Raw genomic sequence first — 27,558 nt, 5'->3', positions numbered from 1 at the left:
GTGGTTCAAGGTCGGCAAACAGATGCGTCATCAGCCGAGAGAGTGCTTGACTGGCCGTGCAAAGACCAAATGGCACTACTTTAAACTGAAAGTGCCCTCTGGAAGGTACCGTGAACGCAGTCAACGGTCTAGACGCTCCCTCCAGTGGTAGTTGCCAGAAGGCGTCTTTCAAATCTATCGACGAGATATATGCGCATCCCCCAAGGTTGTTGATGATGGCGGAGATCTGCGGTATCGGGTATCCTTCATTCGTCATAATTGAGTTTAAGTGTCGTGCGTCTAGGCAAACCCTGTAATTGCCATTCTTCTTTTTCACCGCCACCAGTGGGTTGTTCCACGGAGAGAACATTGCCTCCTCTATGACGTCCAGCGCCAGCATTCGATCGATTTCCTTATTGACTTCGTCTAGCACGTACTTAGACATCGGGTAATGCCGTTGCTTCTTGGGTTTAGCCTCGCCGACTTCTATCCGGTGTTCGTAGAGAGTGGTGCGACCTAATACGCCTTCCTTTGCAGTGGGGAAAGTTGCGATGACACGATCCAATGCTCTCTTCTGCTCTGGTGTTAACTCCTTCATTGGTTCTTCCACTGCAGTCTCATCGGTCTCCGGGTGATCCCTGGTCTCTATGTTAACTTCGTTCAACGCGCAGCATACTGGTTTGACACCAAAGGTGTTCCAGAAGTTCATGCCAAGCACAACACATTCTGGTAAGGAAGGAGCCAGAAGTACTGCGATTGTCTGAACCCGGTTGTTGAATGATATCGGGAGATAAACGAAGCTTCTTATGTTGTGCGCTGTTCCATCCACTGTTTTGATCTGGCCCTTGGCCTCTCCTTTCCGCAGATTCAGCTCTTCGATTATTTTGATCGCGTTGCCACCAAGCAGGGAACAGCTTGCTCCACTATCCAATAGTCCTCGTAGTTTCTTGCCCAGAACCGATATTTCTGCATGCGGCCGCTCGTCATCTTCGGGATTTATAATAATGGTATTGATCATGGCTGGATTCGGGATTTCTGAGGGATTGTAGAAGGTTTGCGAGGAACTCCTTCCCTCGATTACTGGTTCCCCGCAGCTGCGTTTCCCAAGCCTGCTCGACATGTGGGACAGTTGCGCAGAGAATATCCTTTGTGTCCACATCGGTAACAAAACATGACTGCTTGCGGCTTTGGGCAATCCATAAACCTATGCCCGTCTTCATCGCAATTCCAGCAGATCAATCCCCCTCTCCTTTGGTCCCCAGGTTGTGGCGCACGTTCCGGCTGTTCTTGGTCTTGAATCCGTTGATTTCGATGCGGTCGCTCGTCCCTGTCGTATTGCCGTAGCTTCAACGCGTTCACTTGTTCCGTTAACTCCAGGATCCGTTGCTGCCAATCTTCCTTCTCGCCTGTGGACTCCGATTCTTGCAATTTCTTGCGGTTGTCGCTAGCGGTGGGTTGTTTACTCGCGGTAGCCTGTGGTTGACAGCTGCAGGATTCCAGTTGGCTGAAGTCCTCTTCCGAGTTCAGTGCATGTACTCGTCCGAATCGGGGGTTTCCACGATTCAAAGGTGTTGGACGGTTCACCGGCGTTGCCAAGTTGGGCTCCAACAAGCTGTTCTGTGGGAAAGGAACTCGTTTCTGTCGGTTCAGCAACATGCGGGTCTCATCGTAGCTACTGCAAACCTCGACCATGTCCTGTAGAGATGCTGGCCTCGCTGCGGTGACAATCGTTGCGTAGTCGGCGTTCATATTTTTCTTCACAATAAAGAATTTTTCCTGCTCGCTCATGGGAGGCTGAACGAAACGAAACAATGCTGATATGTCACGATAGTACTTCGCGAAGGACTCGTCCGGTGCTTGAAACCGGAAGATGGCTTCTAATTTTAGGATCTGTTCGTAGCTGCTGGGTAGATACTCTTTACGTATTTCGTTTTTGAAAGCCGCCCACGTCACTAACAGGTTTTGCGACACCGCTCGGCCATACCAATCCAAAGCGTCATCTAGTAACAGATGTTTGATAGACTTTAGCAGGGTATCGTCGGAAAGACCCTCTGATCGTGCAAAGGTTTCCACTCTGTCTAGGAATGTGTTTAACGATGTGGTGTCCTTTTCGCCTTTGAACTTAAATGGCCAGTTATGAACCGCTTTGAGGCCTCTTCCTGTCTCTTGCCTGTCCTGTGCGTGCTGTTCACGCTGAAGCAGTTGTATCAGTAGCTCGTCTCTCAAATGGTCGGTTGTGCTGTCCTGCGCCATTCTCGTTCCAATGGGATGGTATGCCGGTGGAGGTGTGTCTCTTGGTTGTGATGAATTACGGCCCGGCTGAGAAAGGTTTATCGCAACTCCGCGTCCTCTTCCTCTGCCCGACCGAATCGGTGAGCTTGTCGCTCGGATAAAGTCGTTGTGAAGTCCTTCGTTGTTTTGCCTCCTTATAGCGCCCGTTTGCGTGATCGCTGCTGCCGTTCTACTCTGGTTCTGTTCTTCCTCCGGTGAAAGAAGAGTGTTGTGGTGTAGCTGGTATTCCAGTGATCCCGCTCCATCTGCTGGTTGTAACACTTGCGCACTACTATCACTGATTACCGGATCACCAAGTCGATCACTGATGTCTTCACTTGCATTGACACCGACGCGTGCATATCGATCAGGTCTAACGGAGGTTTCACGATTGACAGACGATTTCGATAATGTAACATTCGAGATCGGGATTGGATTAGAAAATCCGTGTTACGTTTCTTGAGCGCCGTCTCAATCATTGGAATCAGCAGTCTAACTTGCTGTTCACAACGATGAATGTTAACATCTGGCGGCATGGCATGCTCAGATGACGTATATTTCACGTTTTCGGCAAACTCTTTTTGAATGAGTGCTCTCAACTGCACTCCTTTGATTCTGCGGGTTGCAGAAGCTGGTTGGTTGCATCGGCGCAAAGCCAACTCATAATTGAGTTCCTCATCGCTGAGGTATAAGGGATCCATACTGCCTAAAGGATCTTCAACACAAAAATTTAGCCAAACGGACAAAGAACTAAAATCCCCACAAATAATTTAATACTATTATTTCAAATAATAATATTATGGGCTCGTTTTGGTTGGGCGCCAATATTGGGTTTCTCCTCAAACCAAATCAAAATAGAGCCAAATTCAACTTGTAAACATTGTGTATTTAGGTCTTCTTATCAGGTCCCCTGTGGGGCAAGCCTCCTCTCTCTCTTCTAGGGTCCCTATCTACTATGGCTCCTTACGAGCGATGCCTTCATGCTACAAAATCTTCATGCCTAGATCTTTTAGATTAAGTTTCGTGCATTGCTCACCGCTCCGCTACCTCCGCAATCGCTTGACGCCCACCACTGCGCCGCCGTCGTACTTCTGATCGGGCGCGGTCCCACCTCCTCGGGACTGATGAGAAGCTCTATCTACACGAGAGGCCGAATGCCCTCTACGTCTCGCCTCTTGGTCGATCTTGTCTCCTTGGGGTCAAACGTCGGCGGTTGGCGCTGCTGTTGCCACTTGCCGCGATCCAAGGACAGCGCATGGAATAACGGGACCCAATCGTCCGACTTGATGAACGCTCCCCCTCTTGACGTGTAGCAGCAGCCGCGGCGGATGATGACGGGGATCTCCAGCTAACACAGACCAGAATGGCTGCAATCCTGAACGTGAATCCTCTCTCTCGGCTGGTCGCGATGTCCGTTGTCGATTCGGATTCAGCCGTGGTTATGAATGGTTCCACAAAACAAAAGGCCCCTTCGGGGCCTTTCGTGTGTTCCTGCCTGATCCGATCTGACGGACGACCGACCTCCCTGCCGGCTGAGCCACCTCCTGTTCCGAATGCGTTGCTGTGCTTTTGCTGGGCGATCCAAGTGTGGAGAACCGCGGAAGAACCGGCCGTGTGCTACCAGTTGTGCGACGTGGATGCAGTCGGAAGATTTAATCAGCGGGTACTGGAATATGTTGGCGCCGTCCTTCCAGCAGCTAAGAGTCGCTGATTGGCCGTCGAAACCCTTGCCTTATGTAAGGAATCCTGGGCGCAAAGATGGTCGCCGCCGCCGGGTTTCTAGTTGGCGTCTTGCCCGGCCCGCAGGTCTGGAGATTTGGCCCGATTCCGCTCTCACTACACTTCTTTCGCAAACTAGTGGCACCACGCGCGGTTGCTGTTGTCGTCAGTGCGGGTTTTCGTTCTGCCGCTGTTGTGTCAGCGGAAATGAAAACGTCACTCTTCGTTGGTGGTAGCAGTGCAGCCAGCGAGGTGATGAAATTTTTTATTTGTAATTCCTTTCAAGCGAGGAACAGGGCTGAGCGGTATTTTAGTTCTCTTTTGATTGCACACTGATTAAATTATGACCATAAATACACTTTAGTAAATGTTTCTCATCAAAGCGAATCTTAGTACGCAACACTCTTTAAGAAATTTTCCAGGCATTTATCCAGCTGGGATTCCTCCATAAATTCTTGTTTATTTCATTTCATTTATTGTCGTTCTTGTTGGAATTCATGCAGGACCGTTTTCAAAAAAAAAATCTACATGAACTCCTCCAGGAATTTCTCTAGGGATTTTCCTTGAGATTCTTCCAAGCAATCTTGTTGGGATTCGCCCATATATATCTTTGATTAACTTGATTTGATTAATTCAGGAATTTAAGCTGGTGTTCCTCCAAGATTTTTTTCTGAAAATTTCTATAAAAACCTTTTCAGATATTTTCCTGAGAATTGTTTAAGCATTCCTCCTGTGATACCCCAGGGATTCCTTCAGGAACTCCTGCTGGGATTCCTCTAGAATTTTTGCTGATATTCCCGCAGGACTTTATTCAGTAATTTCTACAAGAACTCCTTTAGTGATGTATTCAGAGATTTCTGTACATATTTCTGCAAAAAATCCTCTATGCATTACTCCATGCATTTATTAATGAATAAATCTACGGATAGCACAAATTTCCTAAATGGAGGAGAACGTGACCCTGAAGCCGACCTAATGATTAATTAATCTAGGGATTTTCCTAGAGAATTTTCAAGAAATTTCTTAAAATGTTTCTCTATGAGATTTCACCAGGATTTCTCTATTAGATTTCATAATTTGACCTCCTCTATGGATTTCCCGGGGGTTCCTCTTGCGATTTTTTCCACGGCTACCTCTTGGTATTTCAATACGAAAATCTCTTGGTATTGCATCTGGAACTCATTTACAAGTTCGTGTTTGAAATTATCCTGAAACTCATGCTGGAATTTATCAACCCATTTCTGCTGTGATTCCTCCTGGAACTACTCCATATTTTCCCAGTACTTTTTTTCAGGATTCCTCCATGGACTCCTCAAGGAATTTCATATGATATCTCAACAGAGATTTCTTCATCAAAGATTCCAATAGAAATTCCTTAAATGATTTTTCACGAAGTTCTCCGAGAATCACTTTTTTTTAAACTTTTATTGTGTTTTATATTCGTGTTTTTTTTTAGAAATTTCAATGGGAGTTGCCCGAAAAATTTCCACAATTTGTGTTTCGACGCGGTGATAGGTTTGAGAACAACATTGAACAGGCCTAGTATAGAAAGAGGGAAAGTAAACAGAGATCAGTTGTAGGATTGATATAAAACGAAGGGTAGCGCCATCGCGATAGGTTCAACCGAAAACCAGTGAAATAGTGCGAGATAGTTGTGTCTGTTTATTGATATTACTAGTCGGGAATTATAGTGAGCCAGGAAGTGCAAAAGTCTATTGGGTAAGCATTTAAAGCGAAGTGAAATATAAAGATAAAATAATGTATCCCAAAACACTTTCCCAGCCGCGGTAAATTGATTGCCAATTCGTACCAGCAGAAGCCTGTGAAGAGTATATGGGAGAAAGGTCAACACTGGTACACTGTGAGTTAAATCAGAAAGATAAAACCAAAAAGATATTTACCTGAATAATTAATGTGAATATCTACATCTCCCCGGTCAGTTTAGGGTAAAGGCACCAAATATCGACTCGGGATAAGTTGGCAAAGAAATAGTGGGAAAGGAAACCACTTCTGGTGAGTATTTAGTTTTAGTTAGTTTAGGAATATTATAATAATTCGTTCAATAAATTTCAGTTTTAAGCGTTGCTGAAAACCAATCTGCTGCTTTAAAAATTTTGGTTTCCCTTCGGGTACTATTTATTTTTCTTATATGTACGAGTATAATTGCGAACACATTTTACATTTAAAAAATCGCACTAAGCCCAGCACAATAAAAAAAATAGAAAAGACATTTCAGAATCCTAGTAAGAATGACGCATGAATTCGCTCAAGAATCTTACAGTATTTTTATTTTTTTATTTGTTTTTCTTTTCTGGATTTTTTGTTCAATTGAATTTTGTTTTCGAAAATATTTGAGGTTCAGGTGTTTTAAGGAATCCTCAAACGATCCATTTTACCATTTTTTGGCGAACCAATTGAACTGGTTTAACCAGAATTTTCCAATAACTTTGACAAAGGTTTCTTCTAAAGTTTAATCAAAATATTCCCTTAAAAATCTGTAATGCTGGATAAATACCAGGAGGAGTTCCTGAAGAAATTTCTACATGAGATTGTTTTTGGAATTTCTGGAGGAATTCCTACCAGCAATATCCGGTGCATATGAAAATCCGGGAGACATGTCTGTAACAATTTCCAATGGAATTCATGGAATAATTCTTGCAGGAATTCCTGGAGTAGTTCGTTAAGAAATGCCTGAAGGAATGCTTGTAAGATTTTGTGGAGAATCATTTGTAGAATTTCTCAAAGAATACTCGGAGAAGCATTTTTGAAGGAATCCCTACAAAAAAAAATCTAAAGGAATTTCGTGATTTTTTTTTAAATACAAAGAAGGTTTTATGAAGAAATCTCTAGAGAAACTTCTGAAGAAATTTATGGAAGGCTTTCAAAAGAGAAATTTTGTATAAAATCCAGCGGAATACTTTAAGGAATTTCTGAGGAAGTTCCAAACTTACGATTTTCTCAAGGAATTTATGAACATGGAACATTAAACAATGTCTGAAGCAATCAATGAAATATTTCTAAGTGATTTGAGAGATTATTCTATTTAAAGGGATCTGTACTGCCTATGATCGCATATCAGTCCCATATTTGCTGGGTTTCCTATTCATATGGGACACTTGATCAGAAAACATAACCCTATCAACGATGGAATATGAGAGAGGGAACGTTCACAAATAACGTCAAATATTTGATGGAGAGGAGGGGGGTCTAGACAAGTGTGACAGTACGTGTTTAGATACAGGTATTCTTCGATATAACGTACCCTCGATAAAGCGAATTCGATATAACGTACAACATTGAAAATTTTAATTTTTCCCAGGAATAACACTCAGATAAGCTACGAAACCACTCAAATCAATGTTTTCTTGCAGTATTAACCTTGTTACCTAGAATTAGCGCAAATTGGGGAAAAATTTAGTGTACGTTATATCGAAGCTGGCTTACAACTTTAACTTGTTTCCTACGTCTTTCAAACATTTACAGCTTGTAGAATGTCGTTATTGTGAAGAAATAATGAATTGTAAACCGTGTGTTTTTGAGGGCTGGCAGGAAAGGTACGGGGCGAAATGGACACCCATCGGGGCATAATGGACACCCCTGCATATTTTATGCTAATTCTTTGTTTACACCAACCAGTTAAGTAATTTGCTTACGGAGATCAATACCACAGATATAATACTCCATCTTAGACGAGTTTACGAAACATCAAAGTTAATTAATTAAACTTTAGGCTAAAATAATCAGTTTGATTTTTTTTTTCCAAAAATTTTAAACGCCTAACAGTATGCAATGCGCGTACATCCATTCATAATTGCCAGTGTTCATTTCGCCCCGAATCGACTACACTACAACATTGAAATTGCTTTTTTAAGTAAATTTTGATCAAAAATAAAATACTTCATCCATTGCTAAATCTCCGTATACATGTAGAAATGGTAACAATTCTTTTGTTTTTATGGTGGACACACTACAACACTCGTTATACCTTATATGCTGCTGCTTCGAAATTATAAGAATTTCACCATATGAAAAACATAATTCAATTTCAATGATATTTTGGTTATTTTGGAGGAATATAAATGGTACTTTTGAAAAATAGAACCATGACTTGTTCCTTTACACTTATGCATTGAAAGTTTTACATAAAAGTCAATGGTTTCGGCAAACACAGGGGTGTCCATTTCGCCCCAGGTGTCCATTATGCCCCTAATCCCCCTACTTTTTCGAGAAAACTCATGTTTTTCATTGATTTTGTGAATTTCTTCGAAATCATTATTTGGGGTTAATTTCACGTCGAAATCATCAATATTAGCATAAAAAATATTAAATTTTTCTCTGCTTCGATATAACGTACAAAGAGAAAACTTTTTTGTACGTTATATCGAAGAGTGCCTGTATGGGAGCGTAGGGTGGGACTAATTTCAAAAAATCTCTCCGATATATGATTTCCCAAATGGAAAGTGATCTACTAGTCGAAATAAGTGAGCTGTACAAAAATGAGCGATTTCGGTTGATATTTAGGGGTGGCGCAAAGGGTTCAGTAAAATTTTTGCTAGAACAAACTTTCAAAAAACATTTCAAATTTAATTTACAAACTTATTTTTTCTAAACTAAATCGGTGATTCTAGAACCCAACTGGACCAAATTTGTGCTCAAAATTGCGATATCTCTACTGGTTTCCGAGATATTTAAAAAAAATGTCATATTTTGGTACCGAACCCAAAAAATACTAAAAAACGTCATATTTTTTCAAATATCTCAGAAACCAGTAGAGATATCGCAATTTTGAGCACAAATTTGGCCCAATTGGGTTCTAGAATCACCGATTTAGTCTAGAAAAAATAAGTTTGAAAATTAAATTTGAAATGTTTTTTGAAAGTTTGTTCTAGCAAAAATTTCACATGAGCCCTTTGCGCCACCCCTAAATATCAACCGAAATCGCTCATTTTTGTACAGCTCACTTATTTCGACTAGTAGATCACTTTCCACTTGGGAAATCATATATCGGAGAGATTTTTTGAAATTAGCCCCACCCTAATGGGAGCGTCCATAAATTACGTCACGCTAAAATGACCCATTTTCAAGCCCCCCCTCCTCCTCCCTATGTCACATTTTTTGTATGAGACCTCTGAAATTTTTGTATGAGTTCTCACACTTTACTGAACCCCCCCTCCCCCCTTAATTTATGGACGTTCCCTTACATAATTTATGGACGTTCCCTATAAGAAGATAGGACGACAGAGGGGGAAGAATGTCTAGAAATCCCGAAAAACGATGGACGTAGTAAATATTTTTTTCCCAAAAGCACAACTAACACAAAAAGGGCTGAATTTTGTTTCAGCATCTTTCCTTTCTCTCAAGCCTCAACCCCTTAAGGTGAAACGGGACGCCGTGTTATTTTTCCTATCTTGCCTCTCTTTCTAACAATTTACCTCGCGATTTTGAAGATGGTAATCTCGAGTTCTATTGCACTGAAGATGATGAAAAACAATCAGCATGTGCAATGCAAGTGAGCATACACAAAGATAGGTTTTTGTTGCAAAATATGAAGTAGAATCTGAGATTACCATCTTAGTAGCAACAGAGCAATGGCGGATATTTACCCGACCGTCCCGTCCGCCCTTAATCCCTTCAATCGATGAGACGAGCCGAACAAGTGCGTATCCGACAGCTAAACAAAGAACAGAATGATCACAATCGGCAAAACCCACGAGAGCGGAGATCGAGAACGCAAACGACTCCCATCGTCCCAACCCAACGACCCATAATGACGACGATAGTGGATGTGACGATGATGGTCAACCAGGAAGCATGTGTGGTGGCGGATGGTTGACCATCGCCTCACAAGTACCACAGCAAACGCAAGAAACAGTAGACAATCACAACAAAAATACCAAAACAACACCCAACCCAAGCAGAGGCGACGATTGCGATACCGTCGGACGGCGACAATCAAACAAGCGGGTGCGGGGATACCTACACACCATGAGCCCATGAGAGGAAGATCAGACGGCGAAGCGAATGCGTGTGTGCGCGATGCGAAGAGGAAGAGCCGAGCCGAGAGAGAGAGGCGAAAGAAAAAATGAAAACTTATGGCGGTCCACCCACTGGCTAACCTCGTTTCCATCGTGGTGTTGCTGCTGCTGCCGTGCTCGACAACAACAACTTGAAGCAGGATGAGTGGGCGACAGCGGGCGTAGAGATGGTGTGGAAACAGAGGGGGTCTGAGCTCGCCTGCCTTGCTTTATCAGCTCAGCTCCGCAGCAGCACCCGAACGACTCGCTTGCCACCTCAATGACACTCTCCGTCTCCGTTTGTCGCCGTCGTCGGGTCCGGCCGAGAGCACAAAACAGCACAAACCACTGGCGATCGACCCACCTCTGACTAGGCGCGCGGTGCGGTCTCTACCCTGTCATGACTCTTGACATTGAAAATTCTACCCATACTAGGGGCTTCCTACATGTTGCTCCCTCCCTTCAGCAGCAAACAAAAGGGAAAATGTGCCCCCATGAGGTTAGGTTGATTTCATGAAACTTGCTTTACCTACCTTTTACGTCGTTTCCTTGGATTGGGGCTGCTAAAAAAGGACACTCCGACTACAGGGATCACACACTAATCACTACTATATCTTCGGACACTATCACTGATCACTTGCAGTGATCGCCACGCAAATGCCTTCAAACTCCTTATGCACTGAAGTGCACCCACCGATATCTGCACACTTTTCACCGAAACTTTCCGAAAGTCCCTTCGTCGATGCAGGAAGAATGGATCAGGTCACGATCACACCCGAAGCCAGTAATGAAGGAAAAAGCACTACCCGCCTGGTCCAAATGGAACCGCACTACCGACCGACGAGACAACGAACTGACTGATCTCAAAAGCGAATGAAAACGGGAGAAAAACGTGCGTACCGCGGACTCCACACTCGGCGACGTTTGGAGATGTATTGAAATGTGGACCTCCTTGCGGCGACGGCGGTGATTCCCGTTTTGTTTTTCTCCCGAACCGAACGAACAGCGCTGAGCAGCAGAGAAGAGAGGACGGCGGAGCGTGCACCAATACATCGACATGCATGGAGCAGGCGAGGCGGGCTACCACCACACAAAGGCGAAGGTTGAGCCTGTGCGAAAAGCTTGAGCTGATTCAGCTTCGGAGAGATCGGAACTTTCTTATACCTACGGCGAGGTTATGTTGAAAAAGGGATTCCCTGATAAAGATATCTAAAATATCGCCGTAAAGTGGGTGGCACTGGCACCGTGTATAACGAACGAATTCTGAGTGTAGTTGAGTTGAATTTGTTCCAGAAAATTTGGATTTCCAGATTGAGTTTAAATAAGGACGATAGTAACATAATAGATTTATTTTTCATCGACTTTCTCTTCAAATTAAAGTAACAAGATGCAAATATGGTTGCAATTTTGCGTCCAAGCATACAAAAGTACAATCGAACTTGCATCTTGTCGCATCAACTTGAAGAAGAGAGAGAGTCGACGAAAAGAAATCGATCATGTTACTTTCGCCCTTAACGGCTGTTTGCAGATCAGAAGGAATTTCTCAGCTTATGTAGACGCATGGGAAATTCCTTGCCTAAATCGCTTAAGATACCGCCTTTTCTTCGGTCGCAATATGCACACACTAAGATTCTGATTTTCCAGCTCAGTAGTTTTTTCACTGAGTTCAGTATTTTTTCCATATTTTTACTGAGTTCTCAATAGCCGATTAACCTCGGTACACTCGTTAATGCTTTGTGTTCTTATAGATCCCAAAGTTGCAGCAGTTTTCGGGTCTGCAGCGGAAGGAATCATCCTATTGAACTCAGCTAGTTGAGATGTATACGATTTGCAGTTGGTTTAGTTGGTAAGGTGTCTTCCCACGAATTCGTTCCATGCACACTCTTGACAGCTCCGAGAGTCGTTGGTGATTTTAGTAAATGTCCTGGCTTTTTAAAATTTGGAAATATTATGTAAGAAATAAGACTAATGTTCGATATGTACTGTCACTAAACGAAATCAAAAAGGGGCAGAGATTAAATTAAAATATTTAACTGAAAACGATGAAAAACCAAAGAAAAATTAAAAACTAAAACCATACCTTCTACTGATTATCAGTAGGGAAACTGGAACTAAAATAAGCTCGAAAATAACCCACATGACACATTAAATGGTGACGTTACAACGTTTTGATGCCTTTTCGGTCAGATTTTCCTCTGTAACTCCTAAAAAGGACCGTACACCTCAAATATGTTTGCATATTCGGATTCCTTGTAAAATTTGCGATAAGTATGAGTTGTTGAACATTTAGTTTTTATTGGAAGAGTATGTTCAAAATGGGAATTAGTAGCGTGACGTTACAACGTTATAACGTCACGCTACTAATTCGTATTTTGAAAAAGGTTTTCAATAGACTATATTTACTGCAAATTTCCCAAGGAATCCGAATATGCAAATATATTAGAGGTTTACGGTCGTATATATGAGATAGAGACGAACCAGCCAAGGGCTGAAAGTCTCTTTAATAAAGACAAATCAATCAATCAATCGTATATATGAGCTACAGTGGAAAATCTGACGAAAAAGGCGTTAAAATGTTGTAAAGTCACGGTAGATAAATAAACCATTGAATTTATTGGAAAAACTGAAGAAAAATAATAGATTCTTATTATGCCTCTCAAGAAAAATCTGAATATGGCGATTACCTGCCTCTCGCTTCTGATATAAGCGCGGCAGTTACTAATCATAAAAGCGTCACCAGATTCTAAAAGTATTTTATTCCATTGTATGGGGTTTGACAGCAAGCACACTCTTTTGGCTGAGCCACTCTTGTCGTTCATAACAAACACATCCGATAACATCTGTCACTTCGCGAAACCCACGTGCTTTTGTTTTGGGCGGGAACATGTTCTCTTTTGTTTTGCCTTGCGACTGTCACTGCTGCTGTGGACCTCGCGGGCGTACAACCGCCACAGGATTCTAATAAAAGATAAGCGCGACAATATGTTAACAGAGATTTATCAGCGGCGTCATGGTCGTTATTTTTTCCGCAGTCAAGTTCGCAGACGGTGAACAATCCTCGGTACCCAATTACGTAATTTATTTTTAGTCCTTTACTGTCAGGTCGGTGTAACACGCTAAACATAATTTAGGCAATTTACACGGAAAAAATATTACAAACATTAATATTACCGGACTCGACACACAAAATTAAATGGTTTTCTTTGGTACATCGAGGTCTTGAAATTAGTCTATGGATTTATATTATATATGTATTGCAGAGTGCATTTCATATTATTCGTAGCATTGATAACAACAGGTAAACATGAGATTTAATTTTTACAGTATTTTAATGGGCATACAATAGGGTAACTGGGTCTCCAGTTAGCGTAGTGGTTAAGGCTATGGATCGCCAATCCGGAGACGACGGGTTCGATTCCCGTTCAGGTCGGGAAAATTTTCTCGACTCCCTGGGCATAGTGTATCATTGTACTTGCCTCACAATATACAAATTCATGCGATGGCAGGCAAAGAAAGCCCTTCAATTAATAACTGCGGAAGTGCTCAAAGAACACTAAGTTGAAGCGAGGCAGGCCAAGTCCCAGTGGGGACGTCGTGCCATAAAGAAGAAGAAGAAGAACAATAGGGTAAACATTAGATACTATTGTTATCATTAAATTCCATACCGCACATTCATCATACAAAAGTATGCAACATACCCACAAATTTAAAAACTGCTCGTTCGCTCACATTTTTGTAAAACAATTTAAGAACATTTCAATATATTTTAGCAGGAATGTCAAACGAAATTGATATTCACGAAATTATGAGTTGTACGAAATTATGAGTTGAGGAACCCGATGTGTGCCGAGGCGTCCGATTTGAATGCGTTCTTCGTGAGGTTGTAGCTGATAGAGTATCAGGGGTCTACTAACCCTCAAATATATTTGGGAAAATTCTATGGTTGATTGAAAGTAATTCCCATATAAAATTTGAAGAGCTTGTGAAGTCTCAATTTTCAACCAAATCAGCTCAAATTTTGGAAGAAGGCATAGAATCTTCATTCAAATTCAATTATGCGGTATGCTAATAAATACATTGGTCTCAGTAGTCCGTAGTGGCTGATGATAACAATTAAACTAACATATTTTCAGGCTGTTGCGCTTTTAGGCTTCGTCTACGTTGGGCAAATGAGACCTAAAATATGACCCAGCTGTTGTTTAACGTTTAAACCTTTCACTGTTAAATATATCAGAAACTTTTCATCAACGTTTATTGAACCTAGTTGTATGATGTCTTTTTGTATAATCACAGATAACAGATGTTTATGTTAGCATAATGCATGTGTGTAACCAGCATCAACCGTCATCTCAAATGAAATAACCCAACTAGCAATCATTTGTAGATGGCGCAACGATCGTTTTCAAATCACTTGAGTCCAGCTGTCAAACACTTGTTATGGTTATGTTTTTTGTTTTTGTTTCACTTTGAGTGATTACCTCTCACCTTGCTCTCACCTCATTAAATACCTAAAGCCGTTGGTCCCACTCCTGCGTTGATAGGTTGGATTTGTTGGAATGCACCCACTAACCGTCCGTATTTGCAACAAATGCTAGAAGACATTGGTTGGCCAAGTAGAAGATCACCATGACTATATGGATAAAAACCAGCAGCTTGCCGGAAGCAACAAGCACATTGAATTTGAGATGAGTACAGTTCTTTTTTTCCGAAAAATACAGATCTATTCTAGAATCTATTGCAGTTGCAGCTTCAATCCGATATTTCGCAGCTCATGAACGAAAATAAGGTGGACGAAATTCAGCTCCTGCAAGCTTTTACGTTAATTCCTTTGCGCTTGAAGTTCACCGGCCACCTGTCTCTTGACGAGCAACCGATGTAGTAATTATTGCTTCAATATTGGATATGCTTTATATCCAAATTAAATGCGCGAGCAACTGCGCGAGCAGTGTAAGACAGAGTGCCTACCACCGGGGGTAAACGAGCGTGCCGCTGCATCGCGCGAGCAAAAAATTTATTTGCAGCGCAATATCGAGTCCTGAAATTCTGTGCCGCTACATCGCGCGAGCAAACCGTTAACCAACATGCGCTAGAAGTTTTAAAATAACTAATGAAGTGTGAGCCAAGCTTTGAACGGTATTTCCTGTATATGACAATTTAACTGAAATTTTACTCCAATTCACAATTCTAAAAAAAAATGTTCGGGGAGCAAAAAAGTAATATCGTCAAACTTCCTAGGATGCTCCTACAGACATATGGGAACTTGACTGCATCTTTGGTTTTGGGCCCTAGGCCGGCAATGTTGCCAAAATCACGATATTATTCGTATATGGAAATTTCACAGAAATTTTACTCCAAGTCACAATTTGAAAAAAAAATGTTCGGGGAGCAAAAAAGTTATATCGTCAAACTTCTGATGATGCTCCTACAGACATATGGGAACGTGACTGCATCTTTGGTTTTGGCCCTTAGGCCGGCAATGTTGCCAAAATCACGATATTCTTCGTATACGGAAATTTCACAGAAATTTAACTCCAATTCACAATTTGAAATAAAATGTTCGGGGAGCAAAAAAGTAATATCGTCAAACTTTCTAGGATGCTCCTACAGACATATGGGAACGTGACTGCATCTTTGGTTTTGGGCCCTAGGCCGGCAATGTTGCCAAAATCACGATATTCTTCGTATATGGAAATTTCACAAAAATTTACTCCAAGTCACAATATGAAGAAAAAATGTTCGGGGAGCAAAAAAGTAATATCGTCAAACTTTCTAGAATGCTCCAACAGACATATGGGAACGTGACTGCATCTTTGGTTTTGGACCCTAGGCCGGCAATGTTGCCAAAATCACGATATTATTCGTACATGAAAATTTCACAGAAATTTTACTCCAAGTCACAATTTGAAAAAAAAAAGTTCGGGGAACAAAAAAGTTATATCGTCAAACTTCCCATGATGCTCCTACAGACATATGGGAACGTGACTGCATCTTTGGTTTTGGCCCCTAGGCCGGCAATGTTGCCAAAATCACGATATTCTTGGTATACGGAAATTTCACAGAAATTTTACTCCAATTCACAATTTGAAAAAAAATGTTCGGGGAGCAAAAAAGTAATATCGTCAAACTTTCTAGGATGCTCCTACAGACATATGGGAACGTGACTGCATCTTTGGTTTTGGGCCCTAGGCCGGCAATGTTGCCAAAATCACGATATTATTCGTATATGGAAATTTCACAGAAATTTTACTCCAAGTCACAATTTGAAAAAAAAAAATGTTCGGGGAGCAAAAAAGTTATATCGTCAAACTTCTGATGATGCTCCTACAGACATATGGGAACGTGACTGCATCTTTGGTTTTGGCCCTTAGGCCGGCAATGTTGCCAAAATCACGATATTCTTCGTATACGGAAATTTCACAGAAATTTAACTCCAATTCACAATTTGAAATAAAATGTTCGGGGAGCAAAAAAGTAATATCGTCAAACTTTCTAGGATGCTCCTACAGACATATGGGAACGTGACTGCATCTTTGGTTTTGAGCCCTAGGCCGGCAATGTTGCCAAAATCACGATATTCTTCGTATATGGAAATTTTACAAAAATTTACTCCAAGTCACAATATGAAGAAAAAATGTTCGGGGAGCAAAAAAGTAATATCGTCAAACTTTCTAGAATGCTCCTACAGACATATGGGAACGTGACTGCATCTTTGGTTTTGGCCCTTAGGCCGGCAATGTTGCCAAAATCACGATATTCTTCGTATACGGAAATTTCACAGAAATTTAACTCCAATTCACAATTTGAAATAAAATGTTCGGGGAGCAAAAAAGTAATATCGTCAAACTTCCTAGGATGCTCCTACAGACATATGGGAACTTGACTGCATCTTTGGTTTTGGGCCCTAGGCCGGCAATGTTACCAAAATCACGATATTATTCGTATATGGAAATTTCACAGAAATTTTACTCCAAGTCACAATTTGAAAAAAAAATGTTCGGGGAGCAAAAAAGTTATATCGTCAAACTTCTGATGATGCTCCTACAGACATATGGGAACGTGACTGCATCTTTGGTTTTGGCCCTTAGGCCGGCAATGTTGCCAAAATCACGATATTCTTCGTATACGGAAATTTCACAGAAATTTAACTCCAATTCACAATTTGAAATAAAATGTTCGGGGAGCAAAAAAGTAATATCGTCAAACTTTCTAGGATGCTCCTACAGACATATGGGAACGTGACTGCATCTTTGGTTTTGAGCCCTAGGCCGGCAATGTTGCCAAAATCACGATATTCTTCGTATATGGAAATTTTACAAAAATTTACTCCAAGTCACAATATGAAGAAAAAATGTTCGGGGAGCAAAAAAGTAATATCGTCAAACTTTCTAGAATGCTCCAACAGACATATGGGAACGTGACTGCATCTTTGGTTTTGGACCCTAGGCCGGCAATGTTGCCAAAATCACGATATTATTCGTACATGAAAATTTCACAGAAATTTTACTCCAAGTCACAATTTGAAAAAAAAAAGTTCGGGGAACAAAAAAGTTATATCGTCAAACTTCCCATGATGCTCCTACAGACATATGGGAACGTGACTGCATCTTTGGTTTTGGCCCCTAGGCCGGCAATGTTGCCAAAATCACGATATTCTTGGTATACGGAAATTTCACAGAAATTTTACTCCAATTCACAATTTGAAAAAAAATGTTCGGGGAGCAAAAAAGTAATATCGTCAAACTTTCTAGGATGCTCCTACAGACATATGGGAACGTGACTGCATCTTTGGTTTTGGGCCCTAGGCCGGCAATGTTGCCAAAATCACGATATTCTTCGTATATGGAAATTTCACAAAAAATTACTCCAAGTCACAATTTGAAAAAAAAAAAATGTTCGGGGAGCAAAAAAGTTATATCGTCAAACTTCCCATGATGCTCCACAGACATATGGGAACGTGACTGCATCTTTGGTTTTGGGCCCTAGGCCGGCAATGTTGCCAAAATCACGATATTCTTCGTATACGGAAATTTCACAGAAATTTTACTCCAAATCACAATTTGAAAAAAAAAATGTTCGGGGAGCAAAAAAGTAATATCGTCAAACTTTCTAGGATGCTCCTACAGAGACATAGGAACGTGACTGCATCTTTGGTTTTGGGCCCTAGGCCGGCAATGTTGCCAAAATCACGATATTCTTCGTATATGGAAATTTCACAAAAATTTACTCCAATTCACAATTCGAAAAAAAAAATGTTCGGGGAGCAAAAAAGTAATATCGTCAAACTTTCCAGGATGCTCCTACAGACATATGGGAACGTGACTGCATCTTTGGTTTTGGCCCCTAGGCCGGCAATGTTGCCAAAATCACGATATTCTTGGTATACGGAAATTTCACAGAAATTTTACTCCAATTCACAATTTGAAAAAAAAATGTTCGGGGAGCAAAAAAGTAATATCGTCAAACTTTCTAGGATGCTCCTACAGACATATGGGAACGTGACTGCATCTTTGGTTTTGGGCCCTAGGCCGGCAATGTTGCCAAAATCACGATATTCTTCGTATATGGAAATTTCACAAAAAAATTACTCCAAGTCACAATTTGAAAAAAAAAATGTTTGGGGAGCAAAAAAGTTATATCGTCAAACTTCCCATGATGCTCCTACAGACATATGGGAACGTGACTGCATCTTTGGTTTTGGGCCCTAGGCCGGCAATGTTGCCAAAATCACGATATTCTTCGTATACGGAAATTTCACAGAAATTTTACTCCAAATCACAATTTGAAAAAAAAATGTTCGGGGAGCAAAAAAGTAATATCGTCAAACTTTCTAGGATGCTCCTACAGAGACATAGGAACGTGACTGCATCTTTGGTTTTGGGCCCTAGGCCGGCAATGTTGCCAAAATCACGATATTCGCCGTACATGGAAATTTTACTGAAATTTTACTTCAAGTCGGAGTTTGAAAAAAAAAAAAATGTTCGGGGAGCAAAAAAGTAATATTGTCAAACTTTCCAGGGTGCTCCTACAGACATATGGGAACGTGACTGCATCTTTGGTTTTGGGCCCTAGGTCGGCAATGTTGCCAGAATTACGATATTCTTCGTATACGGAAATTTCATCGAAATTTTACTCCAAGTCAGAGTTCGAAAAAAAATGTTCGGGGAGCAAAAAAGTAATATCGTCAAACTTTCTAGGATGCTCCTACAGACATATGTGAACGTGACTGCATCTTTGGTTTTGGGCCCTAGGCCGGCAATGTTGCCAAAATCACGATATTTTCTGTATATAACAATTTAATTGAAATTTTACTCCAATTCACAATTCGGAAAAAAATGTTCGGGGAGCAAAAAAGTAATATCGTCAAACTTTCCAGGATGCTCCTACAGACATATGGGAACGTGACTGCATCTTTGGTTTTGGGCCCTAGGCCGGCAATGTTGCCAGAATCACGATATTCGCCGTACATGGAAATTTCACTGAAATTTTACTCCAAGTCGGAGTTCGAAAAAAAATGTTCGGGGAGCAAAAAAGTAATATCGTCAAACTTTCCAGGATGCTCCTACAGACATATGGGAACGTGACTGCATCTTTGGTTTTGGGCCCTAGGCCGGCAATGTTGCCAGAATCACGATATTCGCCGTATATGGAAATTTCACTGAAATTTTACTCCAAGTCACAACTCGAAAAAAAATGTTCGGGAAGCAAAAAAGTAATATCGTCAAACTTTCCAGGGTGCTCCTACAGACATATGGGAACGTGACTGCATCTTTGGTTTTGGGCCCTAGGCCGGCAATGTTGCCAAAATCACGATATTTTCTGTATATTACAATTTAACTGAAATTATACTCCAATTCACAATTCGAAAAAAAATGTTCGGGGAGCAAAAAAGTAATATCGTCAAACTTTCCAGGATGCTCCTACAGACATATGGGAACGTGTCTGCATCTTTGGTTTTGGGCCCTAGGACGGCAATGTTTCCAGAATCACGATATTCGCCGTATATGGAAATTTCACTGAAATTTTACTCCAAGTCACAACTCGATAAAAAATGTTCGGGAAGCAAAAAAGTAATATCGTCAAACTTTCCAGGATGCTCCTACAGACATATGGGAACGTGACTGCATCTTTGGTTTTGGGCCTTAGGCCGGCAATGTTGCCAAAATCACGATATTCGCCGTACATGGAAATTTCACTGCAATTTTACTCCAAGTCAGAGTTCGAAAAAAAATGTTCGGGAAGCAAAAAAGTATTATCGTCAAACTTTCCAGGATGCTCCTACAGACATATGGGAACGTGACTGCATCTTTGGTTTTGGGCCCTAGGCCGGCAAAGTTGCCAAAATCACGATATTAGCCGTACATGGAAATTTCACTGAAATTTTACTCCAAGTCAGAGTTCGAAAAAAAATGTTCGGGGAGCAAAAAAGTAATATCGTCAAACTTTCCAGGATGCTCCTACAGACATATGGGAACGTGACTGCATCTTTGGTTTTGGGCCCTAGGCCGGCCATGTTGCCAAAATCACGATATTCGCCGTACATGGAAATTTCACTGCAATTTTACTCCAAGTCACAACTCGAAAAAAAATGTTCGGGAAGCTAAAAAGTAATATCGTCAAACTTTCCAGGATGCTCCTACAGACATATGTGAACGTGATTGCATCTTTGGTTTTGGGCCCTAGGCCGGCAATGTTGCCAAAATCACGATATTAGCCGTACATGGAAATTTCACTGAAATTTTACTCCAAGTCAGAGTTCGAAAAAAAATGTTCGGGGAGCAAAAAAGTAATATCGTCAAACTTTCCAGGATGCTCCTACAGACATTTGGGAACGTGACTGCATCTTTGGTTTTGGGCCCTATGCCGGCAATGTTGCCAGAATCACGATATTCGCCGTATATGGAAATTTCCCTGAAATTTTACTCCAAGTCACAACTCGAAAAAAAATGTTCGGGAAGCAAAAAAGTAATATCATCAAACTTTCCAGGATGCTCCTACAGACATATGGGAACGTGACTGCATCTTTGGTTTTGGGCCCTAGGCCGGCAATGTTGCCAGAATCACGATATTCGCCGTATATGGAAATTTCACTGAAATTTTACTCCAAGTCACAACTCGAAAAAAAATGTTCGGGAAGCAAAAAAGTAATATCATCAAACTTTCCAGGATGCTCCTACAGACATATGGGAACGTGACTGCATCTTTGGTTTTGGGCCCTAGGCCGGCAATGTTGCCAAAATCACGATATTCGCAGTACATGGAAATTTCACTGAAATTTTACTCCAAGTCAGAGTTCGAAAAAAAATGTTCGGGGAGCAAAAAAGTAATATCGTCAAACTTTCCAGGATGCTCCTACAGACATATGGGAACGTGACTGCATCTTTGGTTTTGGGCCTTAGGCCGGCAATGTTGCCAAAATCACGATATTCGCCGTACATCGAAATTTCACTGCAATTTTACTCCAAGTCACAACTCGAAAAAAAAATGTTCGGGAAGCAAAAAAGTAATATCGTCAAACTTTCCAGGATGCTCCTACAGACATATGGGAACGTGACTGCATCTTTGATTTTGGGCCCTAGGCCGGCAATGTTGCCAAAATCACGATATTCGCCGTACATGGAAATTTCACTGAAATTTTACTCCAAGTCAGAGTTCGAAAAAAAATGTTCGGGGAGCAAAAAAGTAATATCGTCAAACTTTCCAGGATGCTCCTACAGACATATGGGAACGTGACTGCATCTTTGGTTTTGGGCCCTAGGCCGGCAATGTTGCCAGAATCACGATATTCGCCGTATATGGAAATTTCACTGAAATTTTACTCCAAGTCACAACTCGAAAAAAAATGTTCGGGAAGCAAAAAAGTAATATCATCAAACTTTCCAGGATGCTCCTACAGACATATGGGAACGTGACTGCATCTTTGGTTTTGGGCCCTAGGCCGGCAATGTTGCCAAAATCACGATATTCGCAGTACATGGAAATTTCACTGAAATTTTACTCCAAGTCAGAGTTCGAAAAAAAATGTTCGGGGAGCAAAAAAGTAATATCGTCAAACTTTCCAGGATGCTCCTACAGACATATGGGAACGTGACTGCATCTTTGGTTTTGGGCCCTAGGCCGGCAATGTTGCCAGAATCACGATATTCGCCGTATATGGAAATTTCACTGAAATTTTACTCCAAGTCACAACTCGAAAAAAAATGTTCGGGAAGCAAAAAAGTAATATCGTCAAACTTTCCAGGGTGCTCCTACAGACATATGGGAACGTGACTGCATCTTTGGTTTTGGGCCCTAGGCTGGCAATGTTGCCAAAATCACGATATTCGCCGTACATGGAAATTTCACTGCAATTTTACTCCAAGTCACAACTCGAAAAAAAATGTTCGGGAAGCAAAAAAGTAATATCGTCAAACTTTCCAGGATGCTCCTACAGACATATGGGAACGTGACTGCATCTTTGGTTTTGGGCCCTAGGCCGGCAATGTTGCCAAAATCACGATATTCGCCGTACATGGAAATTTCACTGAAATTTTACTCCAAGTCGGAGTTCGAAAAAAAAATGTTCGGGGAGTAAAAAAGTAATATCGTCAAACTTTCCAGGGTGCTCTTACAGACATATGGGAACGTGACTGCATCTTTGGTTTTGGGCCCTAGGCCGGCAATGTTGCCAAAATCACGATATTCGCCGTACATGGAAATTTCACTGAAATTTTACTCCAAGTCGGAGTTCGAAAAAAAAATGTTCGGGGAGTAAAAAAGTAATATCGTCAAACTTTCCAGGGTGCTCTTACAGACATATGGGAACGTGACTGCATCTTTGGTTTTGGGACCTAGGCCGGCAATGTTGCCAAAATCACGATATTCGCCGTACATGGAAATTTCACTGCAATTTTACTCCAAGTCACAACTCGAAAAAAAAATGTTCGGGAAGCAAAAAAGTAATATCGTCAAACTTTCCAGGATGCTCCTACAGACATATGGGAACGTGACTGCATCTTTGGTTTTGGGCCCTAGGCCGGCAATGTTGCCAAAATCACGATATTCGCCGTACATGGAAATTTCACTGAAATTTTACTTCAAGTCGGAGTTTGAAATAAAAAATGTTCGGGGAGCAAAAAAGTAATATCGTCAAACTTTCCAGGATGCTCCTACAGACATATGGAAACATGACTGCATCTTTGGTTTTGGGCCTTAGGCCGGCAATGTTGCCAAAATCACGATATTCGCCGTACATGGAAATTTCACTGAAATTTTACTCCATGTCAGAGTTCGAAAAAAAATGTTCGGGGAGCAAAAAAGTAATATCGTCAAACTTTCTAGGATGCTCCTACAGACATATGTGAACGTGACTGCATCTTTGGTTTTGGGCCCTAGGCCGGCAATGTTGCCAAAATCACGATATTTTCTGTATATAACAATTTAACTGAAATTTTACTCCAATTCACAATTCGGAAAAAAATGTTTGGGGAGCAAAAAAGTAATATCGTCAAACTTTCCAGGATGCTCCTACAGACATATGGGAACGTGACTGCATCTTTGGTTTTGGGCCCTAGGCCGGCAATGTTGCCAGAATCACGATATTCGCCGTACATGGAAATTTCACTGAAATTTTACTCCAAGTCGGAGTTCGAAAAAAAATGTTCGGGGAGCAAAAAAGTAATATCGTCAAACTTTCTAGAATGCTCCTACAGACATATGGGAACGTGACTGCATCTTTGGTTTTGGACCCTAGGCCGGCAATGTTGCCAAAATCACGATATTATTCGTACATGAAAATTTCACAGAAATTTTACTCCAAGTCACAATTTGAAAAAAAAATGTTCGGGGAGCAAAAAAGTAATATCGTCAAACTTTCTAGAATGCTCCTACAGACATATGGGAACGTGACTGCATCTTTGGTTTTGGCCCCTAGGCCGGCAATGTTGCCAAAATCACGATATTCTTGGTATACGGAAATTTCACAGAAATTTTACTCCAATTCACAATTTGAAAAAAAAATGTTCGGGGAGCAAAAAAGTGATATCGTCAAACTTTCTAGGATGCTCCTACAGACATATGGGAACGTGACTGCATCTTTGGTTTTGGGCCCTAGGCCAATGTTGCCAAAATCACGATATTCTTCGTATATGGAAATTTCACAAAAAATTACTCCAAGTCACAATTTGAAAAAAAATGTTCGGGGAGCAAAAAAGTTATATCGTCAAACTTCCCATGATGCTCCTACAGACATATGGGAACGTGACTGCATCTTTGGTTTTGGGCCCTAGGCCGGCAATGTTGCCAAAATCACGATATTCTTCGTATACGGAAATTTCACAGAAATTTTACTCCAAATCACAATTTGAAAAAAAAAAAAATGTTCGGGGAGCAAAAAAGTAATATCGTCAAACTTTCTAGGATGCTCCTACAGAGACATAGGAACGTGACTGCATCTTTGGTTTTGGGCCCTAGGCCGGCAATGTTGCCAAAATCACGATATTCTTCGTATATGGAAATTTCACAAAAATTTACTCCAATTCACAATTCGAAAAAAAAAAATGTTCGGGGAGCAAAAAAGTAATATCGTCAAACTTTCCAGGATGCTCCTACAGACATATGGGAACGTGACTGCATCTTTGGTTTTGGCCCCTAGGCCGGCAATGTTGCCAAAATCACGATATTCTTGGTATACGGAAATTTCACAGAAATTTTACTCCAATTCACAATTTGAAAAAAAAATGTTCGGGGAGCAAAAAAGTAATATCGCCAAACTTTCTAGGATGCTCCTACAGACATATGGGAACGTGACTGCATCTTTGGTTTTGAGCCCTAGGCCGGCAATGTTGCCAAAATCACGATATTCTTCGTATATGGAAATTTCACAAAAAATTACTCCAAGTCACAATTTGAAAAAAAAAAATGTTCGGGGAGCAAAAAAGTTATATCGTCAAACTTCCCATGATGCTCCTACAGACATATGGGAACGTGACTGCATCTTTGGTTTTGGGCCCTAGGCCGGCAATGTTGCCAAAATCACGATATTCTTCGTATACGGAAATTTCACAGAAATTTTACTCCAAATCACAATTTGAAAAAAAAATGTTCGGGGAGCAAAAAAGTAATATCGTCAAACTTTCTAGGATGCTCCTACAGAGACATAGGAACGTGACTGCATCTTTGGTTTTGGGCCCTAGGCCGGCAATGTTGCCAAAATCACGATATTCGCCGTACATGGAAATTTTACTGAAATTTTACTTCAAGTCGGAGTTTGAAAAAAAAAAATGTTCGGGGAGCAAAAAAGTAATATCGTCAAACTTTCCAGGGTGCTCCTACAGACATATGGGAACGTGACTGCATCTTTGGTTTTGAGCCCTAGGACGGCAATGTTGCCAGAATCACGATATTCGCCGTATATGGAAATTTCACTGAAATTTTACTCCAAGTCACAACTCGAAAAAAAATGTTCGGGAAGCAAAAAAGTAATATCGTCAAACTTTCCAGGATGCTCCTACAGACATATGGGGACGTGACTGCATCTTTGGTTTTGGGCCCTAGGCCGGCAATGTTGCCAGAATTACGATATTCTTCGTATACGGAAATTTCATCGAAATTTTACTCCAAGTCAGAGTTCGAAAAAAAATGTTCGGGGAGCAAAAAAGTAATATCGTCAAACTTTCTAGGATGCTCCTACAGACATATGGGAACGTGACTGCATCTTTGGTTTTGGGCCCTAGGCCGGCAATGTTGCCAGAATCACAATATTCGCCGTACATGGAAATTTCACTGAAATTTTACTCCAAGTCGGAGTTCGAAAAAAAATGTTCGGGGAGCAAAAAAGTAATATCGTCAAACTTTCCAGGATGCTCCTACAGACATATGGGAACGTGACTGCATCTTTGGTTTTGGGCCCTAGGCCGGCAATGTTGCCAGAATCACGATATTCGCCGTATATGGAAATTTCACTGAAATTTTACTCCAAGTCACAACTCGAAAAAAAATATTCGGGAAGCAAAAAAGTAATATCGTCAAACTTTCCAGGGTGCTCCTACAGACATATGGGAACGTGACTGCATCTTTGGTTTTGGGCCCTAGGCCGGCAATGTTGCCAAAATCACGATATTTTCTGTATATAACAATTTAACTGAAATTATACTCCAATTCACAATTCGAAAAAAAATGTTCGGGGAGCAAAAAAGTAATATCGTCAAACTTTCCAGGATGCTCCTACAGACATATGGGAACGTGTCTGCATCTTTGGTTTTGGGCCCTAGGCCGGCAATGTTGCCAGAATCACGATATTCGCCGTATATGGAAATTTCACTGAAATTTTACTCCAAGTCACAACTCGATAAAAAATGTTCGGGAAGCAAAAAAGTAATATCGTCAAACTTTCCAGGATGCTCCTACAGACATATGGGAACGTGACTGCATCTTTGGTTTTGGGCCTTAGGCCGGCAATGTTGCCAAAATCACGATATTCGCCGTACATGGAAATTTCACTGCAATTTTACTCCAAGTCACAACTCGAAAAAAAATGTTCGGGAAGCAAAAAAGTAATATCGTCAAACTTTCCAGGATGCTGCTACAGACATATGGGAACGTGACTGCATCTTTGGTTTTGGGCCCTAGGCCGGCAAAGTTGCCAAAATCACGATATTAGCCGTACATGGAAATTTCACTGAAATTTTACTCCAAGTCAGAGTTCGAAAAAAAATGTTCGGGAAGCTAAAAAGTAATATCGTCAAACTTTCCAGGATGCTCCTACAGACATATGTGAACGTGATTGCATCTTTGGTTTTGGGCCCTAGGCCGGCAATGTTGCCAAAATCACGATATTAGCCGTACATGGAAATTTCACTGAAATTTTACTCCAAGTCAGAGTTCGAAAAAAAATGTTCGGGGAGCAAAAAAGTAATATCGTCAAACTTTCCAGGATGCTCCTACAGACATATGGGAACGTGACTGCATCTTTGGTTTTGGGCCCTAGGCCGGCAATGTTGCCAGAATCACGATATTCGCCGTATATGGAAATTTCCCTGAAATTTTACTCCAAGTCACAACTCGAAAAAAAATGTTCGGGAAGCAAAAAAGTAATATCATCAAACTTTCCAGGATGCTCCTACAGACATATGGGAACGTGACTGCATCTTTGGTTTTGGGCCCTAGGCCGGCAATGTTGCCAAAATCACGATATTCGCAGTACATGGAAATTTCACTGAAATTTTACTCCAAGTCAGAGTTCGAAAAAAAATGTTCGGGGAGCAAAAAAGTAATATCGTCAAACTTTCCAGGATGCTCCTACAGACATATGGGAACGTGACTGCATCTTTGGTTTTGGGCCTTAGGCCGGCAATGTTGCCAAAATCACGATATTCGCCGTATATGGAAATTTCACTGAAATTTTACTCCAAGTCACAACTCGAAAAAAAATGTTCGGGAAGCAAAAAAGTAATATCGTCAAACTTTCCAGGGTGCTCCTACAGACATATGGGAACGTGACTGCATCTTTGGTTTTGGGCCCTAGGCCGGCAATGTTGCCAAAATCACGATATTTTCTGTATATTACAATTTAACTGAAATTATACTCCAATTCACAATT

The 27,558-nt window shown here is 41.1% G+C and overlaps 1 protein-coding gene across 4 annotated transcripts in view; it reads right to left on the bottom strand.

Annotated features, from left to right (window-relative positions):
- The window catches only part of LOC109424624 (protein charlatan), a 181,552-nt gene that overhangs the window by 105,547 nt on the left and 48,447 nt on the right, over positions 1-27,558 (bottom strand). Inside the window, exon 1 of one of the 4 annotated variants that reach the window (XM_062843143.1) lies at positions 10,517-11,129. The exons of 1 other annotated variant lie outside the window; for it this stretch is intronic. The gene's annotated coding sequence lies outside the window, so the exon portion shown is untranslated. Of the gene's footprint in view, positions 1-10,516; positions 11,130-27,558 lie in introns of those variants that run through there. 2 more of the 4 variants (XM_029865162.2, XM_029865164.2) reach the window with 2 other exon arrangements.

The sequence above is a fragment of the Aedes albopictus genome, chromosome 3, assembly GCF_035046485.1.
Source record: "Aedes albopictus strain Foshan chromosome 3, AalbF5, whole genome shotgun sequence".
Lineage (NCBI taxonomy): Eukaryota > Metazoa > Arthropoda > Insecta > Diptera > Culicidae > Aedes > Aedes albopictus.
Note: the sequence above shows the minus strand (reverse complement) of the source record. Positions and strands in the feature narration are given on the sequence as shown.